Genomic DNA, 9,853 nt, shown 5'->3' on the forward strand with positions numbered 1-9,853 from the left:
TTTATGATGAATTGAACAGTAAACACGACAATGACTGAAACTCTTTGCAAAACAGAAGTAAAACAAGTGTTAACATTTTCCAGAAAGAGTTGTGATGTCATATTAAATAATTAAGAAATTAAACTGGCTTTAAACAAATGTATGTATGCTATTTTTGAGGGTAAAAAAAATCCTAATAACTAAGAGAAAAAGGTTTAACTGTGTGATGTCCCCTGGTTTTATAACTCATTTCAGTCTGCAGCACAGCGTTGTAATTCATGCATATCCAATGATCAATGACTGTCAGTTGCTTGGCTTAAGTTAATGCAGATTACTGTATGTGCAGTCACAGGAAGTCAGTGCAAATCAGCCCAGGCTCAGGTTGTTGTTTAAGAATGGATTTCATTTGCAGCACATTGTAGAAATGAAAATGGCAGCAGTGATGGCCATTAACACAGTACTTTCGAAAAGACATGATTTGTATTTAGAAAACCAAAATTAAATCCTATTTTTATCCCAGATTAAAAGAAGCAGATGGAACTTTTGTGAAGATTTACCGCAAAGTGATATTTACAGTAAGTGGCAGATAGTACCCACGCATAGGAAAGTGTTCTTCCTTTCTACCTTTGATTTAATGGGTTGAATTTGCCTTTTCATAAAAAGTCGAGAGAGGGCAGCCTGAAACTACCTGAAAACATTTCAGTTTTTAAAAAAACAAACATGTTTTTGTCTTGTGCACATCTCAGTCATGAATGTTATTCTCTGAATACAAAAAGTTACCTTTATTCACCCCATTGTAGACAGCTCATATCAGAGAAAAACATTAGATACCGACAAATGTGTTTTAGTTTCATTAGAGGAAAAACAATGAGACATAGAAGTTTCACCAACTATCGAAAGTATCAGAAAGGTAGTCGATGTGATTTTGGAAGGAAGTCACCTGCAGCTTACAAGAAAGCTGATCTGCCTGGTTGCTGTGGCTGATCTGTTGATGTGCTGCCATCACCGTAAAAAGTTATTTTCATCAGTAATGGAATGTATCTGTTTGCTTCTCTGGCGTGTGTGTGTGCGTGCGTGCGTGCGTGTGTGTGTGTGTGTGTGTGTGTGTGTGTATTTGTGTGTACTCACATTTTTGTCAAAGGACGCCACAACATTTCAGTTTCTCATGACAAATAGCAAAACTGACAAAGCAAAATTGCATGGGGGTATTTATTTACATGTATATGTGGCTTTCTTTCTAATTACAATAAAATTACAAAAATACAATTTTACATATAATAAGATGCAATACCTCACTCTCTGTTTCAAGAAAAAGTAGGAATTTTGTTTTAAAGACATGACTTAAAACAAGGTTTGCCAAAATGCATGAACATGGTACGAAGGCATGACATGACACCATAGTCAGAAGTAATCTAGAAATATCACGGTAAATTCCCTCCATGAGATTCAGATTTATACATCAGACAACAAAGTCGGCCTACGTGGTGCGTAGGAAAGTGACAGACGAGGGGAGTGCCTTCCATCGTGCTGTTTATGAGAATCAACTACCAACAAGTTGTTATTTCATGATGCCACTGATGGAGAAGGGAGGAGAAGACTTCTTCAAACCGACCTTGCTGTACAAAGTAAAATCAAACACATCAAAATTAGAAGCACGAAGCAGTGGAAAAGGGGGAAATAAAACTGCGTTTGAAAGGTCAGCCTGAAAGAATGTACTCACGTAAGCACTTTGTCTTTCAATAATGGCTCTACAAAGTAAGAGGAGACATAATGAATATACAGTATGCATTTTATATGACAACAGCATATTGTGGTCTCACTGCTGGGTGATGTTTCACCCATTCAACCATGTAACCAGATGCATGCCATTTTCACAAAGTTAAAGTATTTTAATCACTCAAATGACAAAACCAGGCAAATCGTTTTGGTTTTATTTGTGCAGGATTGAAATATCTGTCGCTGAGATGTGTGCTCTCATCCCAAAGAAGGTGAACAGAATGTGTGGTGTACATAGCATTAAAAAAAAAAAAATTACATTTAAAAGATTCTGTGGCACCAAGGACTCAGTGTCCTTGTTACACAGACCAAACACTCAAGTAATTCCTACTGTGTATGAATATATACGTATTAGCAGAGGTCTTTGGATTATTCATCATAACCAGATCGATGTGATGTCGCCATTGGACTTTTTGAATGTATTTTTCATGCTGTGTATATATCCTTCACCTCCATTGTATTTGGGAAAGAGGCAGAGAAGTATTTCAAACTTAGGACAAATAAATCCAAAACTACCTCCACAGCTCACGACCAAAGGAGGGCCAGCTGACCTATTAAAGTTCCACTCACCCTTTTTTTTGCAGCACGTTTTACACTTTTTGCATTTGTAATTGCAGCAGAATTGTACAATCCCAATGGTGAAGAGGATCGCCAGAATGCCAAAGCCCACAGCAATTCCAATCGCCGTTCCGTTTACCCTGCTTCCTGAAAAAAAAAAAAAATATGGAGGGAATTAACACATTTTCAGATAACTTTTCAAGCTTTTACAGAATAATGTACAAGCTCACTGAACCAAAAAAAATATTGCATTTCTGAGTCAAGTCTCTCTGCTTGCCTGGGCCTAATTGGATCAATATACATGTTCACTATGAATGAATATTCTCTGTGATGAAACAAGATTGGAAAATCAATTGCTGGGAAAGAGGCTGACCATGCCTTCAGTAGTTGTCTGTTGATAGAGACTGAAAATGATGAGAGTGAAGTGAGTTTAAGAGACAATCTTTTCTCTCTGCTGAAGCAGCAGATGAAAAGCTCTTTATTGCTTAAATTTCTAAATTTGATTCTCTATTAGCACTTTTGTATACATGCAGAAGAGAAAATATTTTTAAATGCACATGTATATTTTAAACACTAATTTAATCTTTTAAATGCTCAGTTGCCACTGAACAGGGTTTGTCATTTAAAATACAGGAAACAAACAGATCTCAGTCACTGTGTGATAAAACTATAACCCAACAAGGCATTAAAAGATATTGAATTCAAAGGAGAACAGTATATTTTGAACATCAGTATTGTAAAAGTAAAAAAAACAACAACGTGGGTACAAATTTGAATCACAACCACAAGCTGTTTTTGGAAGTTGCTTGTGTGTGTCACATTTACTGTAAACAAAACTTAAATGAATCATCTCAGCTGAAAGGCTCTTACCACCATTCCCCATAGCTGACTTGTCAGGATGATCGTTGTTATCCCTTTCTTCTCCTCTCCTTCCTGTCCGTTTGGTGTTGAGCTCTATCACTCAATTACTTTACTTTACAACAGTCTTTATTAAATGATTAGTCTTGACTATGAAGAACCAGAGTGCTCTCCTCTTCCGTCTTTACCTACGTCTGCCTCTCCATGTCCCCATACCAGTCATTCTTTTAAACCGGTCCATCTTCTTCCTCTGTCCTGCCTGCCGTCTACCCTCCTTCCATTAGCAAATGTTAGAACAAAGGCAAGGCAAGTTTATTTTTAGAGCACATTTCAACAACAAGGCAATTCAAAGTGCTTCACATAAAACCATTAAAAGCATCAAAACATCAGACAAAAGAAAAGGACATTTAAAACCAATTAAGAACAGTGATTAAAACATTAAAAACAGTTATTGTTGTTGCAGTGACGTTGGCAGTAAGGGAGAGTTGACTGTCGAGTGTCACGCCGAGGTTCCAAGCGGTCAGAGTCGGGGAAAACACGGAGTTGTTGAAGGTAATGGTCAGGTCGAGGGTGGGAGAGTCTTTCCCTGGAAGGAAAAGCAGTTCAGTCTTGTCGAGGTTAATTTTCAGGTGGTGTGCGGACATCCACTGAGAGATGTCAGTCAGACAGGCAGAGATTCATGTGGCTACCTGTGTTTCAGATCGGGGAAAAGAGAGGATCAGTTGGGTGTCATCAGCATAGCTGTGGTAGGAAAATCCATGTGAGTGAATGACAGAGCCAAAAGAGTTGGTGTACAGAGAGAAGAGGAGGGGACCCAGGACGGAGCCTTGAGGGACACCAGTAGTGAGAGGACAAGGCTCAGACACAGATCCTCTCCAAGTTAATGTGGGTCAGAAAGAGCACCAAAATATCAAACATTTTATTTTGACTCACAAAACTCCATTAAATACTGATATGATGACACAGGTTTTCAAGTTTACAAATAAAATAAGATCATAACATTCTGCTACAAAGTGATACTGTCATACAACACACATGTACATACACATACATACTACATACATGTACATACACACTACAGTTACAGAGCAGAATTAAAACTAAAAGACCTCCATTCATTTTGATTTATAATAAAAGCATTATAAAAAGCAAAAGTGAAAGTTGGGATTCGATTTGAAAGTTAGTCTCTTTCATTTTTCATGTTTACTGTTGGCCGAACATGTCATGAGTTAGGCCAGTAGCTGGTCTAACACATTCTGGTGCTGTCCCATGTAAAAATGGAAGAACATATCATGTAAACTCGTAGAAAAGGTGACTGGCCTGCCATTAATAACGATTGCTAAAACCTACCCACACCGAAAGAACTTCTGCAAAAAACAGAAATGTTACCACTCACCCACAAGATGTTATCAGTTCAGAGTGGTGTGAAGTGTCCTGTCATTTAATAAGTGATTTACAATCCCAAATACAATGTCTTCAAGGCTACACAGTGAGTTAGATGTCCTTACTAACACTGCAGAGACTGCATGTCTTATACTGATGAACATGACTAACTTAAATGTTAAAGGCTGCTGACATATGAAAATTACAACATTTCTTTCAATCTTTGATGCCCCAATATTCATCTGAATTATAAAAAGAAGTTAACGTCCTCCTTTACATATGTGCAAAGTCTGCATTCCTAAAAATAAATAAAAACTTTATTCATCTACTGTGTCTGCCAATACTTTGACTTATTTTCCTAAAACTCCACATACAGATTTGATTGTTTACATGTTGGAAAAATAAAATTCTAGTGCTCAAGCTACTGGAGGGAAATTTCAAATAAAGTATCTTTTTTGAAAGGCAGCAAATGAGTGCAGAGAAATTGGGGTTTCTCATCAAACTAACGTAATATTTGTTTGTCCTCTCTCCTCTCCTGACAGTTAGCCACACTAACTGCATCAGTCCGCCACTTTGGTTCTAACTGAAATATCTCAACAGCTGAGCTATTGAATGGACTGTGATTAAATGAAGTGGTCTTGGTCTACAGCGCATGCATCCCAATGGCTGTGGTAAACCTATGACTTTTCCTCTAGAGCCATCATCAGGTCAAATTCTTCATTTTAGCAACTGTTAGCATGCTAACACGCTAATCTAAGATTTTTTAACATAGTCAACATTAATACCATCCATCCATATTAATATTATCACTGTAAGACAGCCCAGAGTCTGTTAAAAAAAAAGTACATTTTTGACTCTTCAGAACAGTATATGTTATAGTAAAATGCTCGAAGCTCAAAAGTCCAATTACTAGTTTTATGAGAAGTAATCTTTGGTGAGGTTCTAAATATATTTTCTAAGGCCCCAGGTGTTTGTTTAGGTATTTTGTTTCTGTAAATATAATTTATGGGTTGTGGCATTTATTAGTGCAAAGCATGTCAAGTCCAAAACAGTGTAAACTTAAATTTTTTTAAATCTAAAATGGGTAATGACTTATCCGTGTGATATGAGGCCGCAGTGACTTTTGACCACCAAAATCTAATTAGTTCATTCTTAAGTCCAAGTGAACATTTGTTTCAAATCTAAAGAAATTCCCACAAGCCATTCCTGATATTGCGTTTATGAGAATGGAATAAATGTACAGTTAGTACAAATGGAAGGACAAAGGGACAACCTGAAAACATCGTGACTGGTCGAGGAGGAGGAATACAAAAAGTTGTTGCTGGACATTTTTATCAGTCACTCAGTCTTATTGTCAGATTTTCTTTTCACCTATTTCAAACTATTACCCATTGACGTATTATAAGAACACTTATTGAATCATTGGGTGAACATGTCCAGTTTTTTTTTTGTTGAACCTTTTTTTTTAATAACATTTCAATTCATACAGTTAATTTACCAACAACAAACCAACATAAACCAAAGACAGCATAAAAAAAATTAAAAAATACACAAAAGAAAAACAAATTGAAAAGAATAAATAATAAATTAAAAAATAATAATACCATATTCTTCTTGACAATTTCTATCTTTAGAGGGCCATTAGAGGGCTAACTTCATCCATGCCAACACCCGTGAGGGCATATTAACAAAACACATAATACTGGTCCCACAGTGAGTTAAACATGCCCGGTTTTACAATTATGACCTAGTGTGTATGCAGGATCATTGGGAGTGTGGTGACAGTGAGGAGAGAAAAAAACATGTTTAGGAAATTTCTTTTGAATGTCTTTGTAACACGTTAGAACATTTCTGGGAATAAATATAATTTTACCATCACATCCTACTGAGAAGTGTTACTGATCCTCTTTATAGTGATCAAGGCAATAATAGGTTAGGCTGCAAAGCTCTTTATCCAAAATGATATCATCTATCACTATGTCACGACTCTCAGATTGTTGCTGATACATACAGCCAACCGCATTTCTGAGCAGACAGCAGTACTTCCTTACACTGTAGCTTTCTTTTGATATGCAGTGGGTGGCAGTTGACACAGTATCACCATTAAAAAGTGTTCCCAAAAGAAACTTCACACCGGACTTGGATCTTGGAACTTGTGTTGATTGTTTCTGACTGGACTTCCTGATACATTAAAACCCCACACTCTCCTTTGAGAGAACATGGATTTAAAAGATGAGAGTGTGACAACATACTCTACTCAACATACTCTATGTTTATGTGTGTGTGTATATACATATACATAACCATATATTTTGGACTGAAATTGTGCATTGTCACAGACATTCAGACAATATTTCTTCCTTATTTAATTCATGTAATTACTCTAATTAGCCAAAATATATCTCATAACTAACCTGAATAAAATAAATTCTCCATTCAAGCCAGGTTTCTTTTGAAATAGAACCATTTCTAATAATATTTTATCCATTTTCTAAGACCTATTCGTTAACAATTTTGCAAACAACATGGATTTAAAAGATGAGAGTGTGACAACATACTCTTTTTAGAGTTCAGCATGAAATGAAAAGGTGTTCATTATTAACCTATCATTAATTATTAACCTGTCATTTTCTTGTCGCACTTCCCCCAACGTTTGTCAAGCTAAATACAAGTTTCAAAGAAACGCACACCTGTGTGGACAAAGGAGAGTTTGGGCGCCTTAACTGGCAGGAAGATAGTGGTGCAATGTCTTTGACGGTAAGTCGAGGTGGTGTGAATGTGAGTCTGTGTGTGTGTGTGTGTGTGTGTGTGTGTGTGTGTGTGTGTGTGTGTGTGTGTGTGTGTGTGTGTGTGTGTGTGTGTGTGTGTGTGTGTGTGTGTGTGTGTGTGTGTGTGTGTGTGTGTGTGAGAGAGAGAGAGAGGAGGGCGGGGGGTTGTTTGCTGTGGAAATGGAGAGCAAAGAGGTGGGATGAAAGAACTCTGAAGGGTGTTCCCTGCTAAAACAATAAATGTCGGCTGAGAAGGTTTTCAGAGAAAGATGCACAGTTTCAAACACCAGGATTACTTCTCTTTCACCAGTTTGCTCGCTTACCTTCAGATGCTTTAATGACAAGGAGTGAAAGCTACTTTGCAGGTGAGGAAGAGTGCAGTGGAGTGGGGTATGACGTCTGTGTTAGTGTACTCATTATCTTTTTTTATGATTATTTCTGGGAGATTTTCAAACCCTGACCATCATGACACCTCGATTAGTTGTGTAAAATTATGTTTGTATCACTTTTCTCCTGAAATAAAATCTTTTTGTGGGAGAACAGAAATATGAAAGACGTATCAGCGATAGATTTAGAAATTTTATCACCGACATGATTTATCTGTTCCCAAGTTTATGACTAAGGTTTAATAAACCGTGCTTATCAACATGTGTAATAAGGAAGTTCCTGATTTATAATCCAATGCATTTTAAAGTTTGGTATCAGTGGTTTTTCTCTGTGCTTTTGGGTCCTGAAATGTAAAAAAAAAAAAAAGAAAATCAACCTCTGACAAAAAAAACTATGAAGATCTCAAATTCTGTGTAAGATGTCTGATTAAAGCTAAATCGATCAAGTACAACTTGGATCAACTGTTTTGCAAGTAAGAGATTACATTTGTGTTCATTTTTTGTTTTGTAATCAAACAAAAAATATGACATAATGCCTCAATGTTCCTAACGATTGCACTGAATTTTGCAAAGAATTTGAATGTGCTGCTGCGTTATTTGAAAGTCAACGTGAAATGAACATTTTACAAAGATGGCCTCAGAAAATCACTAATATAAATGTTTGAAAACAATTTATATGGAATGGTTTACAGTCAAGCTGTCTTCATTGGTACGTATTTGTTGTGAACTCAAAACTCTGAGCAATAGTCCTGATTGAATCTGTTAATATGTAACCCGGGTGTTGGTCAAGTTGTCCTTGAACTTTATAAGCACCCAGTTTCAAAAGAAAATACCACTGATTTTAGCAGCAACAGGTAGTTTCATTGACAAAGCAATGACAAATAATGAAGGAATTAATTTCATTGACGTTCGGCTGTAGTTCTTTAGGTATTAATGAGATTATGAATAAAAGGAAGCAGTTTGACTTAGCAGAACAAAAGCTGAGAATCAAACAAGGACATACGATAGATTTATTGGATCTCTGAATGGCTTTCATCTGCTCTGTTACAGTGTGTGCAAACATGTTGTCAGACTGTTCAGAGAGGATAAACATTGTGGGTATTCATGTGATTTATATTTTTAGATGTGAGACATTGTTTAGTGGATGAAAAATGGGTTACTGTACAACGGCTGAAGCGGATGACTGTATTCGACTTACAATTTAATTCATCATTCCCCGTCACTTTTATAATTAGTATCTAAGTGAAACTCTATTCACTAAGCTCAGTAAGGCGAGAGACTAAAAGAGGTCATGTCCTATATTTTATGCCAGGGTGGAGCCTCTAGATGTAATTCTTATGCCAACCTGTATAATAACAGTGACTAGTGTCTGAAAGTTACCTCGTCATCAGCTTCCAACTGATCCACTTACATTTCTGTCTATACCTGTATTAACCAAACTACATCCGTAGATCCCTCCTTTTTCACATACAGCATGATATTAGCTGTCTCATAGTATACAAGACTGTATACTATGAGACAGCTAATATCATAGTCATAGCCACGTTTTCTAACTGAGCTTTAAGGTACATTGCATTTAGTAGTCCAGGTCAAGCAACACAATCAGCTGCTGTTTATAACAATGGCTCTTTCTCTGCAGCCAGCCTTATCAGTCTTTTCTCTCACACTCCCAATCAAGCTTTTTTTCCTCCTTAGTTGTCTATGCTGTCCCCATGACATTCACAGTGGCTTCATTTTTAGAGGCACTGACCTAGTGGTCGGGGTGCTCACTTGAATGCTTCCGTGAAGGGTAATTTAACACTTCAAAAATCAGGGAGGAAATCTTCTGCTGTTTTGGTCTCTAATGGTTGAAATGTTCAGGCATGTCACATCAACCCATTAAGTAATGTCAAAACAGCTTATTTTAAATTAGAGCCAGTGACCTAAAACTTTAGTATTCTTGCACATGTTATAGTAACCCATAGAAAGTAGTTTTGTGACATGTTTTAAACTTTAAAACTGCATAGAATAAAGGCAGATTCAAATATATTTCTGAAATACTACAATTTCATAGCATTTGCAACGAGATGAAAATTCACAGTTTGACCGCCTGCAACATTGTGAGACCTGCCAGTCGATACCAAGGTAAATAGACCAGACGGCGTA

At 36.8% G+C, this 9,853-nt stretch overlaps 1 long non-coding RNA gene across 1 annotated transcript; it reads right to left on the minus strand.

Annotated features, from left to right (window-relative positions):
• Positions 1-1,170: 1,170 nt before the first annotated feature.
• LOC138625506 (uncharacterized) lies at positions 1,171-3,372 on the minus strand. The gene is made up of 4 exons (XR_011311238.1): positions 3,184-3,372; positions 2,326-2,460; positions 1,700-1,727; positions 1,171-1,595 (listed from the first exon to the last, which is right to left on the minus strand). It is a non-coding gene; the product is annotated as an uncharacterized lncRNA (long non-coding RNA).
• Between the last annotated feature and the right edge of the window lie 6,481 nt (positions 3,373-9,853).

The sequence above is a fragment of the Brachyistius frenatus genome, unplaced genomic scaffold (assembly GCF_029030835.1).
Source record: "Brachyistius frenatus isolate BFR_SWC_R1_liver_20210118 unplaced genomic scaffold, ASM2903083v1 Contig_62, whole genome shotgun sequence".
Taxonomy (NCBI): domain Eukaryota; kingdom Metazoa; phylum Chordata; class Actinopteri; family Embiotocidae; genus Brachyistius; species Brachyistius frenatus.